At 46.8% G+C, this 15,951-nt stretch overlaps 1 long non-coding RNA gene across 1 annotated transcript; it reads left to right on the top strand.

The window, feature by feature from the left end:
* The first annotated feature begins 423 nt into the window (after window positions 1–423).
* On the top strand, window positions 424–4,118 carry LOC141028138 (uncharacterized). Its single transcript, XR_012190419.1, has 3 exons — window positions 424–711; window positions 2,215–2,293; window positions 3,817–4,118. It is a non-coding gene; the product is annotated as an uncharacterized lncRNA (long non-coding RNA).
* The last annotated feature ends 11,833 nt before the right edge of the window (window positions 4,119–15,951 follow it).

Genomic DNA, 15,951 nt, shown 5'->3' on the forward strand with positions numbered 1-15,951 from the left:
AACCAACATTTTTAGAAATTGGTTAAATACCCTATAATAATTAAAACAGCAGCTAAAACAATTATTTAGTGCCTTTTAAATATTAGAAATGTGCAAGTATTTTATTATTGCACCAAACTTTTCGTGGCAATGGTATAATTAGTAGCACTAACTTAGATGTTGTTCTTACATTTTATAAAACTAAAACTATTAAAAAATAAAATAGAAAACTATTAAACAGAAACTAAATAAAAGAAAACAAAATAAACTAAACCTATCGGGCACCTTGGCCCATTTAGCTATAACAGCCCCAGCCCACCTAACTCTTCCCCTCCCCGCTACAGGAGCCGGGGGGTCGTGGAGGCCATCCATGGCGCCCCGGCCAGGTGCCGGCCATCCACGGCCATCCCCCTCGTCTATAAGGCCCGGACCCCCTCCCTGGAACCCTAGTTCCCCTCCTCTCCTCCATCCCTCGCGCCCCCGTCCTCTTTGCCCCTCTGGTCGCCCATCGACGGCGCGCCCGAGGACACCACCGTCGCCGCCTCGCCTCGTCTCCGCGCCAGATCGGACCGCCATCGTCCCCTACTTCCTCTTCGCCGACCAGACGGAGTCGAGGGACCCTGCATCGACCCCTGCCAGTCGTCTTCGGCATCGACCCGACGAGCTCCGTCGTTGATTTCCGGCAACCACAAGCCTTGCTCGAGCTGCCTTTTGCACACCTGCAGGCTCCCGGTGAGCCGCGCATCCCCTCCCCCTTTCTCCTCTGCTCCCGTTCCCGAACACCAGCCATAGCTGCCGCCAGACGTAGCCCCGTTCGACGTGCTCACCGACCCGTCGTCGCGCCCCCAATATCGCGTGCACGCGCCCACAGGTCGCCGCGCCTCGTCCTCACCCTCGTGGCCGTGTCCGCAGTCCTCGCACGGGCTCGCTTCGCTCTCCCACGCCCGCGCGCTGCCTCCCTGCTGCTCTCAACTGCTGCTGCTACTGTCGCGTACCCTGCGTGCTTGCTGCCACCGCTGTTGCGCTCATCTCCATTTCCTGCCGCTGCCGTGCTGCTCGTCCACGCTGCCCGTGGCCCCGTCGCTCCCCTACATCGCGCCGCTGCGGCGTGCCCATGCCGCAGCCCTCGCACGACCTCGCCTCGCTCATCCTGTGCCTTTCCCCGCGGAACCCACCGTGCCGCGCGTGGCCGCCGGACCATGCATCACTGCCCGCGCCCGGCCGCACCCTGCGTCTCCTGCACGCGCGCTCGTGCGCCCACCTGTGCTGCTCCACCGCCGCCCCGCGCCTCGCTCGCCATCCGCCTCGGCGCCGCTCGCAGCCGAGCCCGCAGCTCCTCCCCACGCAGCGCCCGCCTCGCCTCTGGCCGCCCTCCGTCGGCTCCGCCCGGCGGCGTTGCCGGCCCCGCGCCGTCCCGTCCCCTCCTCCCGGCCGTGGCCCCTTGGCCGCGCCGCGTCGGCGCCCCCGCTGGCCTCGCCCCGCGCCCGGGCGTAGCGCCCCTCGGGCACGGGCGCCCGCCCGTTACGCCTGTCGCCCGCTAAAGCCTTCTGGGCAGCTGACCATAGGGGCCCACGCCCCTGTCCAAAAAAAGATTAAAAATATATATTAATATTTAATAATAATAATAATTAATTAATTAGTTAATTAATCAATAAAATAACTTAATTAAATTGGTTTACTTAAACTAACTAATTAGTTAGCCCACTAAATCATCTAATTAGCTAGATGTGTCAATGACAGGTGGACCCCAGTCAACCTTTTGACCGGTCAACAGTTGACCATGTTGACTCAGCACCCCCTGACCCCACTGTCAGCTGCATGTGCATGTTGCTGGGTACACTTCTGTGTACCCATAGCAATTTAGCTATTTAATGTTTTCGAATTAATTTAAATCAGAAAATTCAGAAAATGTTTTAATCTTTGAAAATCCATATAAAATAAACCGTAGCTCGGATGAAAATACTTTGTACATCAAAGTTGCTCAGGACGACGAGATGAATCCGAATACGCAGCCCGTTCGTCTGCCACGCGTCCCTAGCATAGCGAACCTGCAACCGCCCCCTCCGTTTCATCTTTCCGAAAAATGCAAACTTCGGGAAAACATTCTCGGATGTTCTCCCCCTTCGCCGGTATCGTGTAGCACCGCGTTAGAACACGTCTAGCTCTGCCTGTTGTCCTGTTATGCTCTTGCTTGCTATGTATTTACTGTTTCTCCCCCCTTCTTCTCTCCGATAGACCCCGAGACTGCCGCTGATGCCGCTGTGATCGACTATGTCGACGACGACCCCTTCTTCCCGTTCATCGGAGCTTCCAGGCAAGCCCCCCCTTTGATCATCCCAATATCACCCATTCCATTCTCTCATGCTTGCATTAGATTTTGCTACTGTTATTGATTGCTCCTATTCTGATGCATAGCCTGCTTTTGTACCTGCTGTTGTACCTTACCTGCTTATCCTAAACTGCTTAGTATAGGTTGGTTAGAGATCCATCAGCGACCCCACCTTGTCCTTGTTGCCCCTGCTTCATCATCGACGACTCGATCAACGTGATCGACGACCAGAGCCCGACACCTCACATCACATCACACCCCTTTTGTTGCTCGACTCTGCAGAGCTACTATCGAGTGCCGAGGGTGATCCCTCATAACGCACTCCTGATGATAATTCTGTAGTGTAGCTATTCGGTCGTGGTCATCGAGGGTGATTTCCTCTTTCACCATTCCCGATACGGCTCTGTCGTTCAACACCTCAAGTGTGAACCTCGAGGGTGGTCCCTCTTACGTTCACCTTGATGATTACATTGAGTGGAATCCACCGGGGGTGATTCCCCTAGTTTTCCCCTTGATGTCTGGACACATGGTTACCTTGACTTTACTTGAGACCCTTGGGAAAGTCGGGTGGGCCCGGAGAGCACCCGCAAGATGGTTACGAGGCACGGCCGGGAAGTCAGGTAGCCCTCGAGTGGGCTGGGCTTGCCCTTGCAGTATTTCCTCGAGACGGGGCGACGGGGTCACATTATCGTGAGTCTCTGCTCGTCTCCGCAAGCTAATAATACACTATGGTTTGGGTATTTGTTCTGAGTTGGCCTTTGGCCTTTACGCACTAACCACCACGCGAGAATAGTTATGGGCCACGACGTCGCAGTATCAGCCGAAGTTTTGTCAGACGTCCAGTTCAGCATTGTGGGCCTGTCAGGCCAGTGCCATCCAGCAGAGGTGGTGCTCGTCCCGGCTCGTCGCATAACGACCCGGAGTGCAACGGGCGATGGGCCCAGACCCCAGAGTGCTTAGGAGGCAGACCGGCGGGGACCTCTCTGCTGAGCCTAGGTAGGGCTGCGACGTGTTGATCTTCCGAGGCCGGGCATTGACCCAGAAAAGTGTGTCCGGCCAGAGTGATCGAGCGTGTTGGAAAATGTGGTGCACCACTGCAGGGAAGATATATATTCGAACACCGTGTCCACGGTAATGGACGTTCAGACTTATATCTTGATCTAATACAACTAGAAATGGATACTTAAGTTATGTGGCTCCGGGATTGCTTTCTCGCAGGGAGTCGAGGAAGGATCTCTGGGCATTAATGCTACAACATGCTTGTTAATTAAACTGCTATTCTTTACTCTTCCACATGCTGCAAGATGCTTGGAGCTGCTTGAAGATGCTAGTCTTCGATAGGCTAGGCCTTCCCCCCTATTCTGGCATTCTGCAGTTCAGTCCACAGATACAACCCTTCCATTTGATACTAATGCATACTTAGTATAGATCTGATGCTTGCGAGTACTTTGGATGAGTACTCACGGTTGCTTTGCTACCCCCTTTTCCCCTTTCTTCCTTCTTTCCAGTTGTTGCAACCAGATGGTGGATCCTTGGAGTCAGATGCCACCGCCGACGGATACTACTACGTGGAGACCGCCGAAGACCAGGAGTAGTTAGGAGGTCCCAGGTAGGAGGCCTTGCCTCTTCGATCGTTGTTGCTTTTGTGCTAGCCTTCTTAAGGCATCCTTGTTTAACTAATGTCTGTACTCAGATATTGTTGCTTCCGCTGACTCTTGTGTATCGAGCTTGTATTCGAGCCCTCGAGGCCCCTGGCTTGTAATATGAAGCTTGTATTATTTTGATTTGTGTCTAGAGTTGTGTTGTGATATCTTCCCGTGAGTCCCTGATCTTGATCGACACGTTTGCGTGTATGATTAGTGTACGGTCGAATTGGGGGCGTCACATGAGGAAATGATGATGGAAACTATGATTCCCCCACAAGTCGGGATGAGACTCCAGACGAAAAAAGAAAAAGAAAAGAGGCCATAAAAAAAAGAGAAAAGGCCCAAATAAAAAAATGAGAGAAAAAGAGAGAAGGGACAATGTTACTATCCTTTTACCACACTTGTGCTTCAAAGTAGCACCATGATCTTCATGATAGAGAGTCTCCTATGATATCACTTTCATATACTAGTGGGAATTTTTCATTATAGAACTTGGCTTGTATATTCCAATGATGGGCTTCCTCAAAATGCCCTAGGTCTTCGTGAGCAAGCGAGTTAGATGCACACCACTTAGTTTCTTTTGTTGAGCTTTCATACTTATAGCTCTAGTGCATCCGTTGCATGGCAATCCCTACTCACTCACATTGACATCTATTGATGGGCATCTCCACAGCCTGTTGATATGCCTAGTTGATGTGAGACTATCTTCTCCTTTTTGTCTTCTCCACAACCACCATGCTATTCCACATATAGTGCTATGTCCATGGCTCACGCTCATGTATTGCGTGAAGATTGAATTTTTTTGAGAACACCAAAAGTATGAAACAATTGATTGGCTTGTCATCGGGGTTGTGCATGATTTAAATACTTTGTGTGGTGAAGATAGAGCATAGCCAGACTATATGATTTTGTAGGGATAACTTTCTTTGGCCATGTTATTTTGAGAAGACATAATTGCTTAGTTAGTATGCTTGAAGTATTATTATTCTTATGTCAATATTAAACTTTTGTCTTGAATATTTCGGATATGAATATTCATACCACAATTAAGAGAATTACATTGAAAATTATGCTAAGTAGCATTCCACATCAAAAATTCTATTTTTATCATTTACCTACTCGAGGACGAGCAGGAATTAAGCTTGGGGATGCTTGATACGTCTCCAACGTATCTATAATTTTTTATTGTTCCATGCTATATTATATTCTGTTTTGGATGTTTAACGGGCTTTATTATACACTTTTATATTATTTTTGGGACTAACCTATTAACCGGAGGCCCAACCCAAATTGCTGTTTTTTTGCCTATTTCAGTGTTTCGCAGAAAAAGAATATCAAACGGAGTCCAAACGGAATGAAACCTTCGGGAACGTGATTTTTGGAACAAACGTGATCCAGAGGACTTGGAGTCTACGTCAAGAAATCAACCAGGAGAGCACGAGGCAGGGGGCGCACCTACCCCCCTAGGCGCGCCCTCCACCCTCGTGGGGCCCATGTTGCTCCATCGACGTACTTCTTCCTTCTATATATACCTACGTACCCCCAAACTATCAGATCGGGAGTTCCGCTGCCGCAAGCCTCTGTAGCCACCAAAAACCAATCAGGACCCTGTTCCGGCACCCTGCCGGAGGGGGGATCCCTCACCCGTGGCCATCTTCATAATCCCGGCGCTCTCCCAGACGAGGAGGGAGTAGTTCACCCTCGGGGCTGAGGGTATGTACCAGTAGCTATGTGTTTGATCTCTCTCTCTCTCTCTCGTGTTCTTGAGGTGATATGATCTTGATGTATCGCGAACTTTGCTATTATAGTTGGATCTTATGATGTTTCTCCCCCTCTACTCTCTTGTAATGGATTGAGTTTTCCCTTTGAAGTTATCTTATCAGATTGAGTCTTTAAGGATTTGGGAACACTTGATGTATGTCTTGCATGTGCTTATCTATGGTGACAATGGGATATCACGTGATTCACTTGATGTATGTTTTGGTGATCAACTTGCGGGTTCCGTGACCTCGTGAACTTATGCATAGGGGTTGGCACACGTTTTCGTCTTGACTCTCCGGTAGAAACTTTGGGACACTCTTTGAAGTACTTTGTGTTGGTTTGAATAGATGAATCTAAGATTGTGTGATGCATATCGTATAATCATACCCACGGATACTTGAGGTGACATTGGAGTATCTAGGTGACATTAGGGTTTTGTTTGATTTGTGTCTTAAGGTGTTATTCTAGTACGAACTCTATGATAGATCGAACGGAAAGAATAGCTTCATGTTATTTTACTACGGACTCTTGAATAGATTGATCAGAAAGAATAACTTTGAGGTGGTTTCGTACCCTACCATAATCTCTTCGTTTGTTCTCCGCCATTAGTGACTTTGGAGTGACTCTTTGTTGCATGTTGAGGGATAGTTATATGATCCAATTATGTTATTATTGTTGACAGAACTTGCACTAGTGAAAGTATGAACCCTAGGCCTTGTTTCAACGCATTGCCATACCGTTTGTGCTCACTTTTATCATTAGTTACCTTGCTGTTTTTATATTTTCAGATTACAAAAACCTATATCTACCATCCATATTGCACTTGTATCACCATCTCTTCGCCGAACTAGTGCACCTATACAATTTACCATTGTATTGGGTGTGTTGGGGACACAAGAGACTCTTTGTTATTTGGTTGCAGGGTTGTTTGAGATAGACCATCTTCATCCTACGCCTCCCGCGGATTGATAAACCTTAGGTCATCCACTTGAGGGAAATTTGCTACTGTCCTACAAACCTCTGCACTTGGAGGCCCAACAACGTCTACAAGAAGAAGGTTGCGTACTAGACATCAGCAAGCAGGGTGTCTTGAAAAGGGCCGTCCGGTTGCAGACGAGTAGATGGTACAAAGACACCGAGCATGCGGCCAGACGGACGGTGCTGAGCAGGTCCATATGATTAAAGATATGCTCCAAGAGAACATCGGGGAGGGAATTCCAATCGCGGCTCTGCGTGTCAGTCAGTTCTGCCATAGGGTTTTTTAGGGCGCTGAGTGATTGGGGTTTTCGGTGCCTGCGAGCGAGCGGGGAAGTGGATTCGGGTGGGTGAGCGAAGAAGATGGCGTGTGTAGCCGAGCAGTTAGCGGGGGGGGGGGGTATGGTACGCGCGAGCTACCAAGGAAGATGGCGCGGGCGGGCGAGCAGTGATCGGGGGGAAATGGTGTGCGGCCAACGATGGGGAAGGAGGAGGAAGAAGAAGAGGGAAAGACAGGTAAGAAGTTCATTAAATCTCAATTCTACTAGTACTACTACGAGGATATAACGTCCTTCGGAGTGTAAATAGTTAAGCCGATGACATGTGGGTCTACCTCAAGAGGGCCCATATGTCACTTAATGGAAGAGATAGGTGCGTAGGCGTATTTGCGGAAGCTTGCTCCACTGGCGAACATGATGGCGGTACTGGGTATGGCTGATTTAGTAACACCAACACGCTGGTTCAACTTATTAATTAAGTGTCCCATCTGCTGCAGCGTGTATTGTCACTTCACTGTGAAGATGAATAGTTCTCTCTGACTGAGATGGGGAATAATGGATCGCCAAGACTTCCTATCTACAGTATTCCTATGCCTCTACTCTCATCCTGTCCAACAAGATGAAACATTGGCCAAGGCACCCGACGCCAATAATTTAGGAGTACTAGTAGTATTTTGTGTCAAACTTTGACCATCTATTTAACTAATAAAATGTTAATGCATTTCACCAAAAATCATATCACTGGATTCGTGTTTGAACATAGTTTTTAATGGTATAGTTTTTTATGACATGCATTGACACTTTGTTAGTTAAATTTACGGTCAAAATTTTACACTAAGTACGAAGGGGAACATTAAACCAGGACGGAGGTTTATATACATGTCAATAAAAAAAATCATCAACCAAGGTATTAGTAAATGATGAGTGCCCGATTTTTCCCCCGAAAGTACTCAATAATGGGCTTGTTTTCCTTAAGAAAATTGTGTTTACGAGCATATTAATTGGAATGCATGCGTGAGGAACAAATGACCAGAACTTTTACACGCATTGGTGAGTTTTCTCTTAATTCTTGCATGCAATGTTTTAATGAAGCTTGAAATATGAACATGTCAATGGGAGGGAATAAAAGCCTCATGCATGCATGCATGCATGCATGCAACATGCAACACTCACACGTACACATGCACGCACGCAACACTCACGCATCCATGCGGCACACAACACACGACGCAACACACACGCTCACGCTCAAGTGCTCAACCTACTCCCTCCATCCATGAAAGACTGTACATATAGAGATTTACACATTGACCAAGAGGAACCGGAACTTCATGGCATAATTAACGCCCAAAAGTAGCAGACTTATGTGTGCATGCGACCATTGAGAGAAGAAGATTAAATGAAGGTTGTTGCATGCTGTAATTAAGGATAGACATGTAGCCTATAGCTAGAGCACAAGTTGGTGCATTAGTCAATCAATATCGATTAGATTAAAGGCTAAGTGCATTGGAAGTGTAGATGTACACTCTTTGTTGGAAGAGCGAGGGAGTACACGTGCATGCATTCACATACACAACCATGGTGGTTCGCGTGCAAGGGTTGGACTCCTGTCTCGCCTGCATAAAGTTTTGTTTAACTGATTTTCTTTGCTCTGCCAACTGACAGGTGGGACCCAGAAACCAGGTGTCAATTTAACCAGTCAACAAAGTGACACGTCGACTATGTGGCTGGTCAGTAGGGTGCAATACAGTGCTTTACGGTGAGCTAGTGACCGTATAATCACCGCAAACTATATAGTGACCGTAATGAGCGTATTGTTACATAAGTTGACCGCCAGTGTATTTTTATCGTCTCAAATTAAGCCATATTAACCGGAAAGGACGCAGTATAGACTAGTACTGCTTTGATGTGTCCCGTCAACTCGCTGAACGATGAGAAGCTTGCTTACTACGCCCTCTCCCTCGCCCACGCGCGGTGGCTCAAAGGATGAGGAGAAGCTTGCTTACTACATACGCCTACGCCCTCACCCTCGCCTACGCGCACGGTGGCTCGCAGGATGAGGAGAGGGTTTTGACTACAGTGCCCTATCCCTCTCCCTCGCCCTCACCCTCGCGGTGGACGTGCAGTATTTCATTCGGTGTCAGATTGCCAGAAGCATATTGTACTGTAGTATCATCATTGTTGAACCTTCCGAAGAGGCGAAGAGCCAAGTGCAAGGTTCACACGAGTACGAACTGTTGAACCTCCCGAAGAGGCAAAGAGCCAAGCGCAAGGTTTTATAGGAGTTGTCGTCCTAGTAGGAGTACTACAACTATAGTGAACGATGCTACTGTATGATGCCGCCACGTCACCTATATCCAAAGCTGTGCCACCCTTTTTTTTCTCAAAGAGCATGTTGGAGCCCGTGCAACAACCACACAAGTTGCATGTACACATAACACATTTACTAGTAATAAATTCTAAAGGACAAATGCCAGTATGCCACACAAGTTCATGTGCACTTCATGTGATAAATTTGTGCACGACTAGTCTACATATATTCACAATGCTACCATTCACAATTTACCATACTCCACTTACACGTTATAGATGGGCTCCATGTCCTCCTCCAGGTTCCAGTCCCAGGTGTTCTTCATGGATGGCACGATGCATAGCGGTGGGCAACGGGAATCATTGTCGCAGCTTTCTAGTCCAGTTCCACACGATGGAGACTCATCCAAGCTGAAACGGCATAAATCAGGGGTTGCATGTCCCCGCATGTCGTTCATCCGGCGGTGCGCACTGAAGACACAACCATGCTTCATGAACGGCAGGCCTTCGGTGTCGTGCACGGAAGGTGGCATCTGCTTCACAATGGGGTAGTTGTCCCCAATGAAAAGTGAGTACTCTCCAAGAGTGTTCCTTGGCACCCACATAGCACCACGGGGGTCAAACTCGGTGCCGTTCATATGGTACACACGGCATCCAGATCTGGACACATGGTGACGTACATAGTCAAGGCCCATGCATAATAATGTTGTGCTCAAATATGGCGGTCAGTAATACTGTGCAGCAAATAATACTACTCTGGTATAGAGGAAGTAAAATAACCGGCTTATTATATCTAGCCACTCTTGGCTACATGGATGAGATAGTGAGACATGGAAAAACAAAAATGGTGGGAGCTAGTGGGTTCAAGTCTTCAAGGGCCTAGCTAGCTATACGCGTCCTCCAAGGTAAAAAAGTACTCCTACTAGTACTAGTAAGTAGTACAACAATGAAAGAGAAGGCGAGAGGGTTAAAAAATATAATACTAAATTGTACTACTAGTACAATAAACATGTCCCAGTCAAGAAAAGAAAATAACTAACAAGTACTACTCTACTACCCTAACACACAACAATGAGAAAATGGAATACCTGGGTAGATGGTGACGGTCCAATCGTGGTAGATTGTGTGACCATGTTGCACATCAGTGGTACCATGGGTTACAACTGCTAAGATAGTTGATCCCAATATGCCAAAGTCAGCTACAAGGTTCCAGGTTAGACCGAATTGCGGATGCAAATGCACATCCAGGATCGGCGATCTTATTTTGATCGGGGGATGATTGGTCCCTGCAAAATAATGGAGTACCGTTAGGGATGCAAATGATGGTTTGTGCATTCCGTTTGTAATATCCCGTACCGTAGGATGGCAACCAGATGAAACAAGTCCCCTGGCTTGTCACCGCGAAGATGTGGCCTACATGGCGCACGGCGTCTTCGAACGTGTAGGGGTACAAATATGCCGCGGCCAACATGTGCCAGCCTCTGCCGTTACTGCCTCTTGTATTGATGGCAATCCTTATGTCGAACACCGCGATGAGATAGTAATCGTCGTAGCCGTGTCGCTTTGTCGGCGGGTCCGCAATTGCTATATTCTTCAATCTCATGTAGGCATCATCATACGTATTCAAGCCCAGCCAGTCTGGAAGGCCGATCCCAATGGTGGAGAAGGGGTCTACGGGAACGGCCGCACTGCTGTGGATGTTGTGCAAAATGATGATGGTATCCGGCCAGAAGTATGCAAGCCAATCTTCGTTGGCACCAACCCAGACCTATATATAAGACGGTGGGCAGCAGAGAAATTACGGGATGGAATAACTAAGTACTACATGATCAAACTCCATGACTGACCTGCTCATCGGATAAAATCCGACTACCTCTCAACGTCGGCAACTCAAGCAGAGTCAACATGCAACCATGGCCAGGGAGCGGTGGACTGTTCGAAGGATTGTCCCATAGAATAACCTTCTCCTCGAGGACGCATGGAATACCAACAAGCATGGCCTTTTCCCAAGCATGTTTAAGCACCGTCTGAAAAAAGTTGGTGCAGGGAGCACCGAGTCTTGCGGCAGTGAGGACGTCGGAGCGGCGTGTGATTTCTCCCAGAGGATCGTCGTCCAAGGTCTCGCAGCCCCGACGAGGAGGAGAACCGCCTGGCGAATCCATGGGAGTAGCGACGAACTGCCTTGGTCTCTTCGGGGGGAGGGGAACTGGCGAGGAGATAAGAGCATAATCGCAGGGCCTCGTATGCGGGCACACATAGTGCACTACAAAAAAAAATACACTTCCGTGATGATACGTGTTTGTCACAGTAGGTCACGTTTTCTATCATGCATGTACATCCATGACAAATTTATGGCAGAATGAAGATAGTCATACCTGTGCTATCGTAGAAGTGTTCCATGACATTACCAAAATTATCATCACAGAAGTGTCCACTTCCATGACGATAAATCGCGCGTCACAGAAGTGCTTTCGTCAAGGGTGACCAACATGTGGCATCCACCGTAACGGAACGTCGTTAAGCTATCGGGTCCGGTTTTGGATCCGATAACCCATTAACAGCCCGGACCAATGGGGATTTTCCACGTGTAAAATTCTGATTGGCTGACGGAAACACGCGTCAGCTCCGCGTTGGCACAGGTGTCACTCATCCAATGGGCGAGATGCGCCTATGATATGTTGACACGTGGACCGGCCCAAAAGTGGCCCATAAAGTTTAAATGGGCCGGCCCAACTAAAGGCCCACAAGATTTTACGGTCCATAATGGGCCAGCCTAGCAAAAGGCCCACGAGATTTTGCGTATCATAATGGGCCGGCCCAGCTAAAGGCCCGCGAGATTTTGCGGGCCATAATGGGCCGGCCCAGCTAAAGGCCTGCGAGATTTTGCGGACCATAATGGGCCGGCCCAGCTAAAGGCCCAACATTCTCAGTTAAGGCACGTACGGCTAGTGTCAAATCAGCCCGTCAACGGCCTGTCCTAAACTTGTCATCATCGTGGCCCATGGTCACTTCTGGTCCGTTAACAGTCCGCTAAGTATATGGGCCGAATTGCGGCCGGTGTATTTCCGGCCTGTTAAAGGTCCCGCTTCACTTGGGCCCATTTACATGCCATTGAAACTTTCGGCCCATAAACGACCGTGAAGGATTTGGGTCATATTCGGCCATGTCTGACATTCGGCCTGTTAGAGGCCCACTATAGATTTGGGCCACTTTCGGCCTGTTGTGATTTTCGGCCTATTAACGTCGGACGAAATCCATGGGCCATATGTGGCCCAACGTCACATCGGGCCCATTAACGGCCCATATAAAAATGACGATAATCTAGCCCGACCGAACTTCCGGCCTGTTAAAGGCCCGTGTATTAGGTCGGCGCATTTACGGCCCGTCCGAATTTCGGCATGTGAAAGATCTGCATCGTAAATGGGCCCAATCTCACTTTCGGTCTTTTCAAGGCCCATGTTTTTATGGGCTCGAGATATTTACACCTGTAAACGGCCTATTGTTACTGAGGGCCCAAATTATGTTTAGACCTGTTAAAGGCCCACTATTGGAACAGGCCTACCAAAAAAATATGAAATCTTATGCTGATTTAGGCCCAGATATTTTTAGTGGGCTACATGCAAATTTTGGCCCATAATCGTTTTTAGCCCAATTGGAATGGGCCCGACGAATGTTGGCATGTTGGGCTCCTATGAAGCTTTCGGCCGAATACATTACTAAGATATACCTACACTATACAAAAATAGTGTCATAATTATTGCAGCCTTTGGCAGCATCATAAATGTTGTATCACAACAAAAGGCCTGTTGGCATAAAGTTTACAGTCCTTGCAGATAAAAGCACCATCAGATGTATAAAAGCACAGATCATTTGACCTGAGTGCTAATGTTTCAGGCTGTAGAATCTGATGGAGCAACACAATCTTCACCTTTTTTCCGCCATTGCTCTTGAACAACGAAGCGAATGTCTGATAGTCTGGTTTCAAAACCATTCATATCTTGACGACATTTGTCAACCACTATTCTTGTTTCCAAAATGACGTCCATTAGGGATTGGACTTGTGTCTGGAGCACAGATATATCACTCTGTCTAGCAGGAAGATTTTGTTCAGTAGGCGATTTGGACGAGGTTACCTTGACAACCAACCCAGAATTACGCAGGAAGGTGCTTTTTGCACTGTTAGTGGAGAGATACTGACGCACTGCAGCAAGAGGTGACATTGTGCCTGTGGTAGCCTCGTCACCTTCAGGTGGTTGTGGCTGTTCAATCATTTTTTCCATAGCTTCCTGAAAGTTTGAACTTGTAGACTAGTGTACCAGATAAGTTACTAATGAGACAAAAACAAACAAAGTAGGTTACACCTTTATACATAACTTATTTTGGTGAACTACTGTAATACATTAGCATGTATTGTGGTGCCAACTACATAATAAAATCACTTTCGGAACATATGTCCATGTAGCATGCCTACTGTATTGTCTATTTCCTCACATTCGTTGACATCTAAGGATAAAGAGACATGGTTTAAAGTAGGATGAACATAGTATGACATCATTCATATCATGGGCAAACAGATATAAAACAAACAGGCTATTTTATCATTGTGTGCGCACGTGAACATAACAACTAGAATACAGATCAAGACCAAAAGAATATCCTTCATCTCTTTTAAACCATGTAAGGTGAAATGATACGTTAAGACAACTGTGTATAAAAGTGAACAGAGTAACTGACATTGGCTGCAAACCAAGTAGTTAAATGAACACATCACAGTACCAATCAGTTCAAAGGCAGCAAGAGTAAGGACTTACAACAACGGCTTGAACTGGTGTGCTCATGCCCTTCATCTTGCTGGTGTGGCAATCCTTGAAGATTTGCACTGCATTCGGTTCAGGTTCTTTTTGGTCCGCACAGGCTTTCCTCTGTATTTGGAACAAGTCAATATAGATACGATAATATGGCACAGAAAAAAGAAGGAAGTAGGAGCTATTTACAAGAGCCTCGCAGTGTGCAATATAGCTACGAGATCCTGTTGTCTGTTGGAATTTCACTTTAGAACGGTTGGTCTTGTTCTTCAAACAGTTAGCCTAGAAGAAGATACACTTGTAAGGCACATACATAAATACAAGTTCAGTATGTGGTCTGATCAAATACATATAGCCTACCTGATACTTTGGATCAGACCAGTGTTTAACGAGGGTTGTCCAGTCTTCATTTGTAATATATTCCACTGGAGATGTTTGGGCGATTTCATTGTTAGCCTTGCCTTCAAAGTGAGATTTTCTAAGGTGGTACTGATACTGTCGCAGAGCAAACTGAAAAACATGACTGCATGCTTGTTTAGTTGCATCATCTTTCGGATCCAACTTGAACCTCATCTGTTGAAAAAAGAATGTGAGTCTTATTAGGAGGAAGCTAGAAAGTATGGGACAAAGCAAGACAATATTACTAATTGCGATGAATAACATTACTTACGGATAGATGGTCAAGGAAGGTGTTAAACTGGGTATTGTCTTTCTCATTCCTGTACTGGATCCACGTTGGGAGGATACGTGCATGACACCTAACGGCAACGGCTGCCTCTGATACTAACTTGGCTGACTCTGTAGCATCACGTGGCCTTTTTAAACCTGCCTCAAAATGGATCTCCATTCTTCGTCCTTTAGATTTTGTTAATCTGTCAAGCAATATCCCTGATGTCTGTTTCCGCTTGCGTCGTGGTGCTAGTTCAACAACGAATATGGAAAGTGTTAGTGTACATCAAACTGTGAGAGTACATATAAAGGAGCATGCAACTGCAACTTGACACGGTCAGGTACCGTCTTGGTGTTGATGCTCATGAGGTTCATCTGATCTTGCCAAGTCCTGTTGTGTCAGCAGTGCTTCGAAAGTAGTGTTAGGTGTGAAGGCAGCTTGGGAACTGGCCAGTTCCGGAGCAAACGAACGAGTAACTCGTTGAGATGCTGGTACAGTTGAAGCGGATGTTGCAGCTGGTGGAGCAGGTGATACTGTGTTTGTAGATTTAGCCGGTGGACTTGGACCTTCTACTGCACTATAAGTACCAATAGAATCTGGACGGTAGATCCTTTTCTTTTTCACCCGATGAGTAACACCACTCCCTACTATATTATTTTCCTTGCTCTTTTTTGACTTTGCCATGTCAAGCCGTACCCACAACACAAAAGAATAAAATCGCTCTTCAGAACTCATTGATGCATGATACAGACAAGCAATACTTTGATGTAAGACAACCGTATGAGGATGGAATATGTAAGAAAAAGAGGACGGCATGACATATTCACAGCTACGATGTGTAAACTAAGCAGAAGGATTTTCAAGAAAATAGAAGTAATGCAAGCTAGACACCATATGAAAGATGCAACCAATATTACTCTGCCAAGTTAAAAGTGTCTTGTCATAAGTGGCAATTCGAAAAATTAGAAGCAGTACAACGTAGAAATCAATGCAAGATGCAACCGCTATCAAACTGCCATGTTAAAAGTGTCCAATCATGAGTGACTGATGCGGGATACACAACAAAAGTACTTTGATGTAAGAACATGGTATGATAGATAGATGCAGCGTATTCTTGACACAGTATGCAATGTCATATGCACATGTATAACGTATGAACTCAGCAGGTGCAATTTAATCAAAATAGAAGAAATACAGG

The sequence above is a fragment of the Aegilops tauschii genome, chromosome 7 (genome assembly GCF_002575655.3).
Source record: "Aegilops tauschii subsp. strangulata cultivar AL8/78 chromosome 7, Aet v6.0, whole genome shotgun sequence".
Classification (NCBI taxonomy): Eukaryota; Viridiplantae; Streptophyta; class Magnoliopsida; order Poales; family Poaceae; genus Aegilops; species Aegilops tauschii.